The sequence below is a fragment of the Rissa tridactyla genome, chromosome 8, assembly GCF_028500815.1.
Source record: "Rissa tridactyla isolate bRisTri1 chromosome 8, bRisTri1.patW.cur.20221130, whole genome shotgun sequence".
Taxonomy (NCBI): domain Eukaryota; kingdom Metazoa; phylum Chordata; class Aves; order Charadriiformes; family Laridae; genus Rissa; species Rissa tridactyla.
Window position 1 is genome coordinate 1,256,257 of NC_071473.1, and position 18,064 is coordinate 1,274,320.

General features: G+C 49.2%; 1 long non-coding RNA gene across 2 annotated transcripts in view; it reads left to right on the plus strand.

Annotated features, from left to right (window-relative positions):
- The window catches only part of LOC128914344 (uncharacterized), a 125,892-nt gene that overhangs the window by 105,006 nt on the left and 2,822 nt on the right, over window positions 1-18,064 (plus strand). Inside the window, exons 1-2 of one of the 2 annotated variants that reach the window (XR_008468246.1) lie at window positions 8,996-9,049; window positions 12,583-12,745. This is a non-coding gene — a long non-coding RNA (uncharacterized LOC128914344). Of the gene's footprint in view, window positions 1-8,995; window positions 9,050-12,582; window positions 12,746-18,064 lie in introns of those variants that run through there. The other variant, XR_008468245.1, reaches the window with a different exon arrangement.

Genomic DNA, 18,064 nt, shown 5'->3' on the forward strand with positions numbered 1-18,064 from the left:
GGGCACAGACAGGACGGACGCTTGTCCCCGCGCAACCTGGCCGTGCCGAGCTCTCCCGCCCAGAGCTGTGCCAGATCCGGCTGCCCACCGCAGCAGAGACAAGGGTTTGAGCTCTCTGAGTCTGGGCACAGGCCAAATGCTGCTCGGGGAGGCTGGCTTTGGGGAGGTCGTGTGCCGACACCTCCTCGGTGCCCCCCAGCCGTCCCCTGTGCCTCCACAGGTGAGGTTTACGTGGCGCGTAATTCATGGCCGAACATCCCCGTAACTCCTGTCTGCAGCGGCTGCTCAGCGGTCAGGACTCTGATAGAAGTTTGTCTCAAAGTCCTGGTGATGGTTTTTAGGACATTGGCAAGAAACGTCTGAAAGCGCCTGAGGAGCTCACACCTCATCTCTGTGACTTGCGTCAGGAATCAGCCGTTTCCCTGTTACCCTGATGCGGCCGCGCTGTTCCAGAGCCCGTCGCCTTTTCTCGGTCAGTGGCCTCACGAAAAAAGGCATCTCTTCAAAATAAAAGAAATTTGGTTTCTCCACGAATTTATTCTGGAATAATCATGTCAGTTAATTGTCCCGAATGAGAGAGAGCCTGATTTGCACAGAAAGTCCAAAGATTGCTGGGTGCCAATACTTTTAAATGCTTTAGAAAAATCTCACCCTTTATTTTCTGGTTCTCGCTGAGTTGGCTGGAAACTCGTGTCGCAGTGAAGAACTGAGGACAGACTTAGGAAGTCGCCTGAGTTTGTGTTTTTCTGCCCTTCAGAGGTTGTACTTAAAAGGTAGAAACCCCAGATCTGCTTCTCAGGCTAATCTGACCTGTATAAATCATCAACCACGTTAGTCTCATCCCCTCGGTGTATATGTGAGTGGATGCTTATTCATTTCTTAATATAGTTTGGCTTTTAAATGATTCAGACTCTGTTTCGTGGTTTTCGTTGCACTTCGTGGAAACCTGGCGGGGGCCTGACGGGCCGTTGCTCTCCCCAGCTCCTGGCTCCGGATGGCTCTGCGTTTCCGCGGCAGATGAAACGCGCTGGTCGTGGCACTGCAGTGGCATGCATTCGCTAATCCGCTTTGCCCATCTCCTGGACCCTTGCAGGATGCTTCTCTGCACCACATTTGAAGGGTTTGCATTTAAATTGGCTTTTGAAATTCATGTTTCGTTTTCTTATTTTAATTACTGTCCCTGCTGCTCCTGTAGTTAGTTACTATACTCGGCTGGAATACTTAGGGGTAGTCAGGTTTCTTGGGATTTTGGTAATAAATTTAGACCTGTTGTTATTGCTATTATACCAGGACCTACACACCTAATTAGTGTCTCTGTGGTTTTTTGAGTAACTATATATATAGATCATCTGTTGCATTTCGTTTCAGAAAAAATATAGTAAAAATAGGCAAAAACATATCTCCATTTTACTGATGGTGAACTGAACTTCTGAAAGATTAACGGTTTGCCCCAAGATGCTCAGGAGACTGGTGGAATCTGGGACCTGCGGTCCCTGGGGCTCCTATGCCTCCTGCCTCAGAAACTCGTGACACCTCCTGGGATCAGAGCCACCGCAGCAGCTTGGAGAGCCGGTCTCACGCTGAGTCAGTGAAGTTCCTCACAAGTGCGGTTTCACTAAAACAGTGGGAAAATGTTTCTGACTATTAATTTACGTTCACCTCCACGAATATATCAGAGTCAGACGTGGCATGAAATATCGTGCCATTTGCAACAGAATCGGGGTCGGGGCGGTGTCTGGGTCAGCCAGGGCAGTTGTACCCAGCGCGTTGAGCCAGCGTATTTCAGAAACTCCCCTCTAGGCAGTTACTGGGTGGCAAACGTGCTTCATATTCATAAAGTGTTGTTTTTCTGAAAACCAGCCCTATTATGTTACACTGAAATATACTTACTTAAAATTATGGTCCTATTGTGTTTCTCTGGGGCTGTCTCTGGGTAATCCTTTGGCTTTTGCCACGGGTCTCGGTGTTTGACAAGTGAAGCCGTGCTGTGACACTGGTGGCTTCAATTTACTACCCCTGCTTTGTAGTACTCAAAGTAAAGACAGCAAATTGATTCACACTCTAGTTAGTGTTTTTGCTGCTTTTGAAGAACTTCTGTACCGCAGCAGCTTGCATCTCAGGCCACTTCCAGGACCAGACGTCTTTTTCCACTTGCCTGGTCCCTGGAAAGGGTCCGGCGTCGCGTGCAGGGGGGGTACGTTGAAGATGCTCTGCTTTGACCCCTCTGGGCTCGTTTAATACATTGCACAAGCCTGTGGGAGGGAGGAAAGCTCTCCTGAGTCCGCACTTTTGCAGGAAAAGCCTTGCACAATCAGTAGGGACAGCTTGTGGAATGGAGAGAGCTGGCGCGTGGTGTGAGCACGTCTAGTAGGCTGTGTGTCCGTCCGTCTGTCCGTCGGTCTGCGAGCCACGGCTCCTGGCAGCAGCACTGGAGCGTAACCGAGTAGTGGCCGTTGCTGAGCAGCCGTAACGAAGAGGAGACTTTAGGGGCTGAAATTTTCAGTTCTACTTAAGGCTGATTTTTGGCTGTCGTGATGTTTACCAGGGGGAGATGTGGGGCACTGCGTTTTCGTACCCCCCGTGCAGGAGCTGTGTGTGGGACCAGTTGGGGCCAGCTGTTGTGCTCTGCAGTGATTCATGTGGCAAAAAATGAATGTTTAGAAATCAGATGCGAGTGAAGAGACTCGCAGTCTTGAGCTGGGCTGAGAAACGGCTTGGCCACTTGGCTCTGTCTTTTTGTAGGTCCTTACTGATGCGTCGTGAGTTCAAATCTAGTGCTAGGATGAATTATTCACTACTGAAGTCAAAAGAATTTTCAGCTCAAAGTTCCAGGCCGTTTTCTCTAGCCCTGAGAGTTAGAGGAACCACTGCTTAGACAGTTAAAGCTGCTGTAAGAGTTCTTAGTTGAATTTAATTGTAATTAACTTGGGACCAGAAAGAAGGAAATCTGACCCTCTCTGAGAAAGGAGAAACATGGTGAGCATCTCAGACCATTTGTGCAGTCCCTTGTTTGTGTTGTACAGGACTTTTAAGAGGATTTCAATCTTTATTTTATGTGTCGGATGATTCCAAGCAGTGGTTATTTATTGCTGCAGTTGCAATTTTTTTAGCATGTTCCCTTGATAACAGACCCATTCGGGTCGGTAAACTCCAAAATCCTCATTCCTCATCCCTCTCCTCCTGTGACATGTGAACCTGCCTGAAGGTTCCAGGTGCGTGAGGTTAAATGCCTCTGGGAAGGGGGAGAGTTTTACCAACTAGTTCCCAACTTGTCTTGCTGCAATCTCGAGCAGTGTCGTTACTGTCGGATCTAACGCCGAGGCTTCGCCGAACCCTTCAGTTATGCACTTAGAAAGTCACAGCCTGTCAGAATAGCATTAGTGTCATTTCCAGCACCTCGCCCACCCGCTGCCACCTCAGATCCTGCCGGGGATATTAACTCCTGTGCTCTCTTGCAGCGAGAAAGGGCGGATGATCAGCTACTTGTCAATCAGCCTTTCAATCCGAGCTTCTGGCTTGCTCGTGAATGATACTACCATTAGCTAAAACAAAGTGGGTGGTTTTTCTCGTATTCCTCATCTATTTCCACATCGGAGAGAACTCCCAGATGACATACCCGTGCTCCGAGCTCAGAGCCGCTGCAGACAGGGCTGTGGAGAGCCTTCTCCAGGCTGGGCGGGTGGCTGCTCCCCGCTCCCCACCTCTGCTTGCGCACACGCTCCCGGTTAGGAATGTCATCCCGAGTCGCCATGGGAAAGGACACATCGCCACGTAACTGAGCTCTCCGTGTTTCTCAGGGTTCCCGCTCACTACTAACGACAGAGCCTTTGTCTCCAGAAGATCACAATATTTTGATTTGCGTTTTTCTCACCAGGAGGAAAGCTGGCAATGAGGGAGCAGGCCACCTTCACCACACACCTACTGCCGGGAAGAGAAATTCTTCACAACTCCAGTAAAACATGCAGAGCACTCAGATGTCGGTCAGGGTGTTGTTTGTTGAATGTTTCTCTCTGTCTGAGATAAAGGGAAGCAAACTAATTTTCCAATGATATCCCTGGGGGAAGGTCAGGATTCCAGGCTGCTCGGTTAGGAGGAAATCCCGTGGCTACCTGGGCAGTTGAAAGGAGACTTAGAGGAATTGTAAAATCAGGTCTCTGGCAAGTGCCTGGGTTTAACTTTTAGCTAAAAAAAAAGAAGTGCCTCGCGCTGCTCTGCCCGCTGCGGGGACAGAGCCCGGGGCTGGGTCACCTCTACAAGCCCCTGCCAACGCGTGGGGCTCTGGGGAGGTGACACTGTTTGGTAATGACCTGCTTTTAATGTTCTTGATTAGTTTGGTGTCAACTACCTAGTGATTGTTTTTTGTACAAATCCAGGATTTTACACATTTGGAGTAAGTTTATACAGTTGTGCGTTTAATTTGCATGGTCTGTTAGCAAAACACTACACAAAATTGTTTTGGTCAAGTTTTCATCAGACTAATTAGAGTTTCTGTTTAGTCTGAGACCACAATGGTGGCTGGTACCATCCCAGAGACTGGCCTGCTTGAACAAAAAAAAGGAAAAAAAAAAAAGATAAGAATGATGAATCGGGAATCCCTAGTCCCAGCATGCATTCGTGTGGCAGGAAAGAAAATACTCTGACACAGCCAGCCCAGAGATTTCCAATCAAACTGGAGCTGTTTCCCCCCGTCAGTTCTGTCTTCACGATACTCAACGTTTTGAAATCAACTGTAGACTTTATTTTGACTTAACCTCCTTTGGTTTAGAAATTTCCGCCCAAGTGAAAGCGATAGGGTTCCTCATTCTTCCAGGCTAATTTGCAGTACATTGACTAAATGGAGGTGTATTAACGAGAGACATCTCCTGTACTATCTGCTTCAGTTTATGGTTATTTAGAAGCAACTTACGGAACGGTTACCATAGTCACAACCTAAAAAATAGGGGCAGTAGCAAAGCTGGTGAGCTAAAATCCAGTATTGCTACATCATGAAATCACAGATAAGTGTGACAGGACGTGACATCTGAGATACAGTTTGACTTACCAACGAGGGACAACGCCAAGATAAGACATACTGCCTCTGGAGGGGGGGGCGGGGAGAAGGGAAGATTCACTGTAGGAATCATTTTGTGTTTTGAAAGAAATCACAACGCTTCAAAATGATTGTGCTGTAACGGTTAGAACATCAAAAGCAAGGATAAGCTCCTGGGAAGCTATATTTGTATTTCCATTTAACCACTTCAGGGCAGGTGAGCGGCAGGAGCTGCCCACAGCAGGGACCCCCATTCCGACACCTCCAGGTCACTCGTGTTCTCCATGTGCTTTGTGGGGCCGGGCAGAAAACACCCCCAGCTCTCCCCTGCCGAGACCTGCGTCTCCCGGTGACCCCGGCTCATATCACTGAGGCCCTTGTTGACAATTGTTCTCTCCTCCTCCCAGCCCCCTCGCAGTAGATCCCACCTTACGAGGTGACCGAGATGTCGGTGTTGAGACCGGTGTGTGACGCCGATACAGATGGAAAGGATTTGACTCCAGTGCAAGCAGCCAAAGGCCGCGGTGACCTTGCTGGACGGAGCAGGGTCAGCCTGAGCGCAGCCGGGCCCATACCTCCCAACGCCGCTCAAAAAACCAAATTAGCAGGCGCTTTTGCATGATCTGCCTTTTGCTGCCTGGGCATTTCCCCGCAGTGCTTGCAGCTCTGATTAAAGCAGTCAACCATAAATCACTCGGGCACATGTCAATGAAGCCCTTACGATGCCACTGGGGATAGAGGAATCATATCCTCTTATTGCTTTAATCGCGAGGCTGGAGTCCATTAAAAATCCATTTAAATCTATGAACTGGTGCTAGTTTTAAACTGGTAATTTATGTCCAGTGGATATTACCAGCATTTTTTTCCCCTCTGTCTGAACTGTTGCCAAGAGCTGCTCTAACTAACCTGTTCAGGCTCCTACAATATAATCTCCTTCCCGTTCTGGGTATATATCAGCAGGCAGCAGTAATGGGCACTGTCTGAATCAAAGCCTCTTACAGAAGTGTTGCAAACCAAAATGAAAAGACTGGAATAGCTCACCATCAGTATGTGGAAAGTATTCCAACCTCGGAATCGATCAGTGGATTTTCTGCCATCATCTTTCAAACTGCATTTTGGAAGGACTCAGGAGAGGCTCTGTGGTACGTACCCAATACCCAACATCTGCCTACCAGGACGAGCTGCACAATGATAGTAAACCCGATGCTTTTAGCAAACAAGGGCAAATTCAGTCTAGTTAATTACTTCGTTGTTTTTGGAGTTCGAGTATTTCAGAGGCGCTCTGTCCTTGTTCTCATCTGATTTTCAAGACAAGGTGTTGTGCAGGGCAGGAGATCCGGCAGGCAGCATCAGCTCTTCTCCTCCACGCCAGGGCTTTTGCCTGGTGACCTTCACAGGTCGGCAGCCAGTGACCCCCTTCTAACTCACCAAAATCAGGCTCTACAAAGGGGACCAGCTGGAACAGTGCAGGCTGGGTATACGCTGTACTGGTAGTATAATAAGAAACACCAAAGAGGAACAGCAGCAGCGACGGCACAGCTGGCACCTACATTGCCGTGTTGAGAGGGGAAGCGTGGAGAAGCACTGACAGCTTGGGCAGATGTGTCCCGAGGCTGGGACGGTTCTGCAGAGCCTGCGCAGGGCCACGACCCCTTTAAAGCAATCTGACTTTTCCCCTCTGTGCTGTAAAAAGCCTCTAACTGCTCTGTGGCAGTTTCCATTTCAGTTTTCTTGCGGAAAAGGACTTTGAATCACAGAGGTCAATGTCTTCGCATTTACTCATGGCATTAAAAAATTCCGGAATTTAAAACAAAGGCATGCAAAATCTTTTGTTCCCGTTGCCCATTTTCCACTCTTGCATGATGTTCCAAAGTCCTGAGGACTGCAGGTAGTTGGGCGATCGCATCCATCTGTCGCTGCTGGGCCTTTTCAAACCTCCGTCTCTGGTGCCTGCCCTTCCTCTGCCTTCTCCCCCTCCGCTCGGCGCAGCGGCACAGGGCAGCCCCTGCCAGCGCCACGGGGACGGGAGGATGGTCCCACCTTCCCAGCGCGTCTCTCTCCAGCTATTCGGTCCGTCTGTTCCGGTTTCTTACCACCAGCAGGTGAGCACCGAGCCCTGGGGGGCTACGAGGGCAGAAGCCGGCACTTGCAGGGTGACGAGAGGAGCGCGGTGCGGGATGTGAAGGTGTGGATCGCAGCCATGACGGGAGGCAGGAGCAACTGTAGGAACTTGTGCTGAGGGTTTTTTTGCCCTGCGTTTAGAAATGACCGTTGGAGTGCAGTGAGGCTGGCTGTTCTGCCAGAGGCAGACAAAAGACACTGACCGAAAACAGGCAAAGGCTCCAGCGTTTCTAAGCCAGAGTGCTGGTCTTTATTTTTTAAAGCGAACCCAATTAATTCCTGCTGGAAATCTACCAAACTATTTACTCTTACTTCTGGTAGCAGCAGCCGCAGAGGTAACCAGAAATCTCTAGGCAGTCCAGGTGTTGGAGAGCAAGAGCAGCTGTTACGATGAGAAAGAAAAAGGAGAAGGTTCCCTTCAGTTTCAGCTTCATAACCCAGATGACAAGTTCTGAAATGAATTAAAAAAAAAATAATAAAATCCCCACCAGACGCTTCATGACAACCTGGCTCGTGGCTTGCTTTGCTCGCAGCTGCGTGGCTGCTGGGCGCTGGCGGGGGACAGCCGTGGTGGGCGCTGCCGTCGCCCTTCTGCGCGGCCCTTTCCCGACTCGCCTCCCGTTCAGAAGCCAGTTTCTTTCTCCCCTCGTTTTTTGCTCATTAGTGCAAAAGAAGCACCTGTGCTCTGCCTGAGCTGCTGCCTCGGCTGGACAAAGGAGAGCCGGTTCCTCGGGCGGGTGGGAGATGTTGGGTTTGTACGAGGGGCTCGCCTGGGACAGAGAGCGAACAGCAAAACTAACGGGTTGCCCCCATCCTAACGTGTCCGTTGGTTTTCTCCTCTGCAGGTTCTCCTTTGAAGGGGCAAGGTTCATTGACTGAGCTTGAAGGCATCCAGATAATGCCTCCAAAGGCAAAATTATACTGATGTCAGCAGCATCAGGGAAAGTTGAAGTTGTGGACATAAGCAATCCAAAGTAAGCCAGAGAGCTGCTGTTTGATTCAGACAGCTTATAGCTGCCTGTCGCCGGCGTTTGCATTTGACATCTGCAGAGCTACATCCTTTTGATTTTTCCTGAGCAAAGCCCTGCAGTAGCTCAGACGTGAGGGGCAGGGTTTCACGCCTGTGACTGAGCAGAGAGAGCCAGAAGCATTTTGCAGTTATTCAGCACAAGTTATGTTTTGTTCTTACCGCTTTTCTTTTTGGCACCAGAAATCGATGCTGATGTCATCCTCGTGTTAGCTGCTTAGTTTAGTGAGAAGAAAGGACAGCTAAATCGGGACCCTGCAAAACGCAACACCCAGATGGCTGAAGAGACAAGTGAACAAGGTGCTGAAACGAGAGGCTTTTGTCTTGGGTTTGGAAAAGAAATAAAAAAAATCAAGCAGCATACAAGTAATACACGCGACCATACGCAGAAGCGAAGTTCATTTTGAGCCTGAATTTTGCGTTCCTTCGCATCAAATCAGGCAGTCAGTATCGCTATACTTACTCCGTGTTAAAAACAGAAGCAAAACCAAAAGCAAAGCAAGGCAAGGAGAGCCAGGCGTCAGAGGCGTCTCCTCGGCAGGGTGTCGGTGCTCAGAGGCAGGTGTTGCTGGGGCGTCACAGCCTCGTGCGGGCCAGGGGGTGCCAGGGACACCCGTCCCTACGGTGGTCCTTTGCTGCAACCTTCTAGCCACATGCTCGAGTGCCAAGGAGCATCCCAGGTTTTGTTTCCGTCCCAGAGCCTGGATATTTCACCACACGCGTTTCAAGCCCTCGTCGTCGCAGTGCCGTTCCTGGGGGGGGAGAGGCAGGCTCAGCCGCTGAGCTCACCTGCGTCTTGCTGCAGGAGACGTTGCAGCGGAGGCGAGAGTAGTGGCTACACATTGGAGGACCGCTAATCTAATGCTCATCAGGTAATTACCCAGCCACCGTCAGCCAGGTACGACTGCTTTTAGAAATGTCCCAGGAGGAAATGAAGCGAAGAGGGAATTATTCTAACATATGGCAATTTACCAGTTGCTAACGCCAGCAAGGCTTTGTTGAAAGATTCCCTCAGGGTTCTCTGTGACAATGTCATGGATTTACAGCTGGGGATGAACATGTCCCCGAATAGTGCAAAACACAGTAAAGTATTACAGGCTTCTGGGTGTCCTGTGATCTGGGATACAGGCGAAACAATTTCCACCGTAGCGGGTATCTTGTGAGAGAAGGCGAGATGGTTGCTGGTAGTCTGTGTGGCCAGTAAGGTAGGACGGTATTTGCTTAGATTGTTTTACGCAGGAGCTGGAGAGAGAGTTGGTAGCCAAAGAACCCAGAAGAAACTTGCTTACTTTATCTTAGAAGATACTTTTTTGTCTGATTTTCTCTATTTTTCTGTCAGCACTCGTTATATCAGACATAGCAGCATAACACATAGGTGCTAAAATTAACAATGCTGTGCTGTAAAAACCTCTTTTAAAAAATGGTGACTGGTGGGAACAGCTCATGAATAAAACCGAAAAGGAAGGAGGAGCGAGGCATCGTGGAAATGTTGGCAGAAATGTGCTTTCGAAATTTAAAACGTGAAGATTTGCTGACAAGCAATATAGATTGCTTTAGGTAGGGCAGTGATCGCGTACAGACTATGGATTGTTTTTTTCCCCTTGTGAAAAGTACAAGACGGGAGGGTACTGCGGGTGTTTCCAGCCTGCTGGGCTTCCACAGAGCGGTGGGTTCTGGTTGGTTTTGGCCGTGGGTTACGCTGCAGGACAGAGGAGGGGGTGTCCCCAGCCCCATGCAGGCTCCTCACTGGGAAGACCCGAGGTGCTATGCCGAAGCCTGCCTTTTCTTCGAAAGGGCCTGGAAACGTGGGCAAGGAGGAGCCCGTGAGACTCTGATGGACACCTGTGCCGGGAGGGCACGCTGGGGGCTCAGGCAGTGGCTGGAGCTCTCTTCCTTGCCCGCTGCAAGGATACTCTCGTTTCTCTCTCTCCCCCCACGCGGGAAAGCATGTTTTTTCGTTGGGTTTCTCTTTGTGCGCACTGGGGTTGATGAACGGGTGTGATGTGACAGTACAGCTACAATTGCAGAAAAACCAGGAAGAATAGCATGGTTTTTTTGAGGGATAGTCTCTGTCCCGTTCTGACATTTATTTGGCACGTTGATGCGTTAGTGCTTCATGTGCTGCAGTAACCGACTTTTTGATAGAGAAGTTTTACTAGGGAAAGCGGTATAGAGTATGCAGTGCCAGCAGGGTTTTGGAAAACAAGTGGGATAGGGGAGGGGAAATTTTCTTTTTAACAAAAAGTGGTAAATTCCAGGATGAGAATATATACGCCAGCTGGGGCATCCCAGCAAAGGTAAGAGTTAGTTTGCAGATGGTGACGGTCATTTGTGTCCTGAACAGTCACCACGTAGAGGAGAGCACAAGCTTATCCGACCGAGGACCGGGGCACCACCTTCCAGCAGGTTTCTTAGCATCGGGTACGTGACATTTCCTGAACTCTTTGTGAGGGCTGGATTTTTCCAGCCTTTCAGAATGTGTTACCTTGGGGGATTGAAGGGATTTAATCTCTGGTTGCCCATGTGCAAACAAGCGTAGGAAAGGCAGGGAAAATTAATACGGGTCAGTGTTTCTGCACCTTTGGTTGTGCTCTTGGTTGTTGATCAGACTCTTCTTCTATTTGTATTTAGACTTGACCACAGTGAATGAAGTTAATTAGACTTGGTTAAGCTGATAACACCACTGCAGGAACCCAAAGCTGAGCCTGTCAAAGAAAATCAATAATTTCATTCTTCCATAACCTCATTGCTCTGTTTAGCAACACCAAGCCTACGTTATGCTGAAACTTATGCGCTTAATTAGAGCTTTGGGAATTTGGAGGTGTTTTTTCTGTAATTAGAATGAAGGTTTTCAAGAGTAGGGGTTTGCTCTCTATGGTTTTCTGCAATCTTAATAGAAAAGAACAAAAACAAGTAAAAAGAATCAACCCCAGATGTAGAACGACTTCCCTGGCAGCAGTCCTTGCCCCGTGTCGGCCGGGCTCCCACGCTGCGTTTCTGGCCTTCCTTTACGCAGAAGGTCACACGAGTGCTTCCGTCTCGCTGACAGAAAGGCACCGAAAGGGGAAGATTCCAAATGAAACCAGGATAGCTCTTCCAGTAAATACCTCGCTCCACAAACAGGCGCGGTGGGATCAGGGCCATATCTCCTGGAGAAGAGTAATATTCCCCATTAAAAGGGAATTATAAGCTGCACTTACGCATGTTTAACTATGTTTAATTGCTGGCAGACTTGATTGAATTGCTTTTGGGGGTAATAGTTACCTGATGTTCTCTGTTGTGTAATAGATTAAGGGAAACGTTGGGGAAGGTTTTGTCCTTACACTGTGCAGCATCTCCCACCGCCCTTTGGGACAGGAACTGAGCGCAGTCATTCAGGGCTTTGGCAGCAATGGAAATCCGGCCCTGGCTTTGGGCAGTTGCCGCAGAACGTGCCAGAACACTTCCCTCCCTGGAGGGACAGCCCTCTACTCTACTGTCCATTGCGTTTCCTTGCAGAAGGACAGACGAGAAAGGGCAGAACGGCCCAGAAACATTCCTGTAGCTGAGTCTCCAGTAGCAATACTGCTAAGAGCTAGAGCTTAGCGATTTGACTTGGCCAAATAAAATGTTTCTGGTGCTATTCAGAGCTATGCACAATCTCCAGTAACTGTCTTAGAAACCCCAAACTGTCTTGTTTTTTAGTAAAAGAGGTGTTGTCTGAATGGTGCTAGAATATTGAGAGCGAAAGAAATTATTCAGAAAAGCAGTAAGAAGACCCAGTTTCACCTAATAGCTTTTACTACAGGTGAGCGGACTGCAGGGACTGTAGTCACAGGCTGCCCGGGGAGGTGGTGGAGTCGCCATCCCTGGATGTGTTTAAGAGTCGTTTAGATGTGGGGTTGGGGGATGTGGTGTAGGGGAGAACTCTGTACAGTGGGGTTGATGGTTGGACTCGATGATCCCAAGGGTCCTTTCCAACCTGAATGATTCTATGATTCTATGAACGGAGTAATGTGCCCAGGCCCAGCCCGAGCAGCCGCCTCCTGGGCTGCAGCCGCGCCTGGGAGCAAACGCATCACAAACGGCGTCATCAGAACTGTAGGGAGTTGCATTCCTTGGAAGGAAAGTTCCAAAGACAAAAGTGACATCAGTGGCAGCAGTAGGTAAAAGTGTTCCTAAGTGCTCAGGAACAAAGGAGGTTTAAGGAAAAACTTCAAGCAAAGAGGGTTCACGTCTTATCTATATTCATCCCTGGTTCCGTTTGCTCGCAGTGTTCTCTGTCTTACAAAGGAGATCGGCTTTTGTGGGGACAGCTGGGACGGGGACGGCTTATTGTCAAGTCTCAAATGTCAATGACTAATGCCGATTTACATGCAGATTGCCTCTCAGCTTTATTTTATTTGGTTATTTATTTATTTCTCAGAAATGCTGTCATTTGCTTCCGAGGAACAAATCAATGAGGGGGCAATAAAGAAGATGTAACCTTATTGCCAATTCAGGAAAAAAGAAGAAGGAAAGAAAAAAAAGAAGCGAGGACAAGATAAGCATTTCAGCACGGTTTCACCGCTGGCGGCGTCTCGGTTGAGGTGGGTGCCAGATGCCAGCCTGGCCGGGAAGGACGCGCGTGGCTGCACGTCCAGCGCTGCGGTTGAGCCTGCAGCCTCCGTGTTTGCTCCCCGTGCTCGGAGTTCGCCGTTAAGTTCTTCGCTATCGGTGGGAACAAGTCCCATTCCGTTAGCTCTCTTCCCTGGCCGCCAAAAAAATGAAATCCTGTAGCTCAAACAGAAAAGGGTTTTTTCAGTGGGAATGTCTTCTTTCCAGGGTGTCCAACTCATTTCTGTGTGCTTTACTGACAAAAATGAAAATTTACTGACATTTAAAGATACTGACATGAATTAAACTCTTGTGGGCTGCCCGTCCCGTGGCTTCAGGGCTGTAATGTGGCTCTTTATTTCCCTCCCCTCCCCAGCCTGTCCCCGTCAGCTGCTCTGCAGCGCTGGATTCTCTTTGGGGTAGGAGCGAGCTCTTTGTCTGTAGCTGTACAGTGGCTTTACAAACCTTTCCTCTTCCCGCAGAAACATCTGTTACTGGCGATTATTTGTAATCAGAAAGAAATTGGCTTAATGTTATCACAGCTTTCTTGTTGAGCTTGGCAAGTTTGCATTTTGGAAGTTACAGACCTAATAGCGATGGGAAAGCTTGAGGTACAGCCATTGAAAACCAAATGTTATGCACCACCGGGTGTGTTTTTCTTGGTAGTTTCCAAAATACAGTTGTGTTGTCATCAGTCCTTGTTCTTGCTTAACTTTCACAGACTTCAAGGGGAATTTGGTCCCCAAACTGTTCGGAGGTGGCAAACTGTGTACCAGGAGAAAACAGAGCTGCATAAATAAGGACCAGATTTAACGTCAGGAGAGCTGGGTTCCGTCCCTGCCGTGCCGGTGGCCCCCCAGCCCCGCGGCCAGCTCCGGCTCATCCCTTACCGGGGAGCAGGCAGCGCCTTGGGCCCACGCCGTCTCTGCGTGTCTGTGTCTCTGTGTGTGTGTGTGTGTCTGCGTGTGTGTGTGTGTCTGTGTCTGCATGTGTCTGTGTGTGTGTGTGTCTGTGTGTGTGTCTGTGTGTGTCTCTGTGTGTCTCTGTGTGTCTCTGTGTCTGTGTGTGTGTGTCTCTGTGTGTGTGTCTGTGTGTGTGTGTCTGTGTGTGTGTGCCTGTGTGTGTGTCTGTGCCTGTGTGTGTGTGTGCCTGCGTGTGTGTCTGTGTGTCTGCGTGTGTGCGTGTGTGTCTGTCTGTGTCTGCATGTGTCTCTGTGTCTGTGTGCCTGCGTGTGTGTGTGTCTGTGTGTCTGTGTGTGTCTCTGTGTGTCTCTGTGTCTGTGTGTGTGTGTCTGTGTGTCTGCGTGTGTGTGTCTGTGTGTGTGTGCCTGCGTGTGTGTCTGTGCCTGTGTGTGCGTACCTGCGTGTGTGTCTGTGTGTCTGCGTGTGTGTGTGTGTGTCTGTCTGTGTCTGCATGTGTCTGTCTGTGTGTGCGTGTCTGTGTGTGTGTGCATCTGTGACACGGTGCCAATAACGACACACTCAACCTTGTACTTACCCGAACATACCCCCCCGACCATACAAAGGCTGGCTGGGCTGGGGTGATGCTTATCTCCTAAGATTTATTATAGTCGCTTGTTCTATGCACCGCCCTCCTGAGGACTGGGGAGAGTTAGGAGATTTATAAATAAGAACTTGGGACTAGCAGATAAAGGCACTGAGAGGCAACCCAGCTCTTGTGGATTTATAGCTAAACTGCATTGATTTTTGTTCTTTTTTTTTTTTTTTTTTTTAAATTGGAGTGGCTAAGGAGGTAAGAAGTGATCACAAATTGATGGTGACCCTGAAAATCGCTTTCTAATGGTGATGAAAATCTCTTATTAAAGATTTACGTGGAGCGAGGAACCAGGTGACAACTGTTTCTGGTGCTGCGTCAACGTGCCTCAGAATAAGTAAACATTCCTAATGGTATGGAGGTTCTTTCTTGAGAATTTTTAATGATTAGAGAATTTCTTCATTATAGTCAGATATCTAACCACTAATTACTCTGTTAAACTGTGTTCTGGTAGCGGGAGAAATGCAACAACAAATTTATTTACCTATTAAAATCTTTATGTGTCTATTACTGCCACCAGTCTGTGGCTCCTCAGAAATATAGACTCATATTGATGGGATCCCAGATGCTAACTAGAATTTAATTTAGTTAAATGGTTTATACTACAGATTGTATTTCTCCATGGATATGCGCGAACAGAACAAGATAAAACCATTACCAATTACTTAGGCTTTTTTTTTACCTGCTTGCACCCTTCTTTCTTTGCATTGTAAATATAAAATATTTACAGCTATTTATGTAAAATATTGCTTTTTTGAGTCAGAAAATCTGCTCCCTGTGCTATAAAGTTGCTTTCAATGCTGTCGCTCCAGTTGCAACTGTCCAGCGGTTCCTAAGACACTACATCTGGTTCTACTTATCTTTTTAGTAGATTACATTAAAGTGCATCCTTAAGGCTAAACCCTCTAATTTACTAAAACTCACGCACATAAAATTACAGCTGTCTCACCAAGGCCTTCATTGATTTGAACATAACTGGGATTCATTTAAGTGGTTATAAAACTTAGATAAGCAAACTTCTTTCAAATCTAGAGGGAAAAAAAAACAAAAGTAAAATATCAGAAGCAACCCCCCCCAACCTGCCAAAGAGCCCTGATTACGGGTTTATTGATTGGCTCATCAGTGTCTTATTCTCTTCTGCGTCCGCCGACACCGTCTCTGCCGGATCCCTTGGCTCCAGGCGCCCCTCGCTGTGCCTCCCGCGCCGAGGGACAGTTTTCTCATGGAAGCGCGATGTTTCCTGTCGTTAAAGCACAGTTTCGCTCCTAAAAGTAGCTGTACGCATGGTGTAAGACTCATCTCTGCGAACCTTCGCTGTCTAAGATGAGGCGCCTACCTGAAGCTGAAGGCAGGTCAGCCGTCGGCTGGCTGTCACGTGCAGAGGGAGCGTCGATGGAGACCGCAAGACACACGGCTAATTTTTAGGCAGCTTCAGTGAGGAAGGAGGCTGTTTCCTCCCTGCAGGTTTTCTGCTATTAGAAGACCCCACGCTGGCCTTCTGCGCACCCTTTGAATGAGGTATTTTCCCCCCAAAGTCTGTGGGAATACTTTGAAGCTGTGCAGGAGCTGTAGGAGCATGCCCCCATGGACTGGTGTAAATCTGCTCGGCCCCACGTGTCCTCGCTGCAGGGACGTGCCGGGAGTTTTACACCAGCTGTGGAACCTCCTCAGCATCCCCGATTCCAGCTCACGGAGACGTGGGGCTCCAGGGGGGGAACGTGGGGACAAAAGAGATGTAAAACCTTGAGGAAAGGGGAAGTGAGTTTTCTTTAAAGACTCAGCCGGGAGCCGTTCCATTCCTCCCCAGGAACTGGTGCCCCGTTTTGTATCCTGAGTCTCGTTTCCCGGGTCTGTCACCCAGCTTAGCGCTGTGCAGTGTTCGGGCGTCGCTGCGGCTGAGTGCTGGGAGACACCAGAATCCAATTTAGAACAACCACGCAGCAATATTAGAAAGGAGGAGTTGGCTTTAAAGAGAGCAGTTGCTGCAGTTTCCTAGGAAGGTGCCGCCTTTCCCACCACCGGCCCTCTCTGCTGCTGGGCCCTGTTCTCATTCCCAGGGGTATCTGCCAGTTCAGTCAGCAGTTACGAATTTGATGCAAGAATTAGTGGGAAGAACTTTCCAGCTCCTGTGATAAACAACCGTGGATGCTCGTAACCCGTAACAACCCCCTTCCCTACTCTCTCCTTTCCCGGGGAGAGGGGGCAGGAGAGCAGCACGGGGCAGGTGTCAGTCGCTTTGCTTAATGCAGCGCGTCCCGTCTCGCGGCGTGTTGGGCTGCGCGGCCAGCGGGTGCGGGACTGGCCTGTCCCAATTCCTTCCTCTGCTTCCACCCATAGCTCTGGAAAAGGCTGATTATTTCAACCAAAATGGTTGAGAAGACGTATTTTACAGCGCATGGTTGTAGCGCTATGTTCTGCTGGAAGGGCGAAAAGCAGGGTTTGCCCAAGGCTTCGCAAGAGTGCGCGAAGCGGAGTTGCCGGTGGCTGCGCGTGGCCGTCCCTGCGGCGCCGGGGGAGAGCGAAGGGGAGATGATGGCGTTGCTGCTCTTTTCGCTCTCTGGACAGAAGGGTTGAGGAAGCAACTGCTGGTTTGGGGACAAGTCACCCTGCAACTCTCTTCAGCATCGCTCCCCTCGCCCTTTTCTTTGCCTCGGCAGTTGCCCAGGTGGGGGCTAGGGGTGCCGGTGGGGGCAGAGGGGGTTGACTCCGGCAGCCTGCTCTGGGTCACTTTGGCCTAGGGCTGCTCTACGTTAGAGAGCGAAGCGGATTCTTACTAACGTATCTGAGGGACACGAGCTTTGGGGCTGGCAGTACTCTATAGAATTATGTCTCGCAGGAGGCGTGTTTGCCCGTCCCCGTGCGTGGGACAAGTGTGCAGACCTACAGGACGCTGGCAGCAGTTTTCGGTGTTTTATCCAGCCGTTCGGGCAAACGCACGGTGTGTGCCACAGGGACGTGGAGGCGGGTATGCAACGCCTGACCGGCAGCCTGGGAGCGTCGCTCCCTTCGGCAGGGCTCGAGGGTGACAAACCGAATTTACACCCCTGTAGGAGAGACCTGTCCCTTCTGTGCCTCTCCTCTTGGGAGCTCCATTTTTCTCTCCCGTTGTTTCTGTCACTTCTCCTTTTTCACAGGATAAACGCTCACGAGCACCCAAATGACTTGGGATCCCAAACGTTATTTTCAGCCTGAGCTGGGTCCTGTGATCCCGCCCCGTCTCCTACATCACGTTGGAGATGCCGTGGGGGCGTCCAGGGAACGGCACCGCTAACCTGGCAACGGCATTTCCACCCCTGCTTCCGCAAGAAATGTTTGAGGATTTATTCAAGTATTGTGCAGTTAAGCGTGCGTTCAGGTGTTTTGCTGAAGCAGAGCGTGTTTAGCTTTAGAGCAATTACATTTATTATATTTTTGTAAGTAAATTTGTTAAATTTCAGTAATTTTGTCTGTCTCTTCTGGACAGCTTGGGGTGTTTTAAAACAGCCTTAAGGATGTTGGTCTAAAGTTTGCTGTCTGCGACAGAAACGTTTGAGCAAGTTACTGAAATCGTAGAGAGAAGATTGATCTAATAGTTCTGTAAAGAGATGGTAACTTGTTGGCAGAAGGTGGTGCTGTTACCTGATACTGGAGCAGATAACTAACTCCCATGTCTTGAAATTCTGCTAAACAAAATCCCTGACTAGAAAAGAGATTTTTCTCCCCCCATCCCCCCCCAGTCACAGATGTGATGCGCGAATAGGTACAGATGAGGTTTCCCA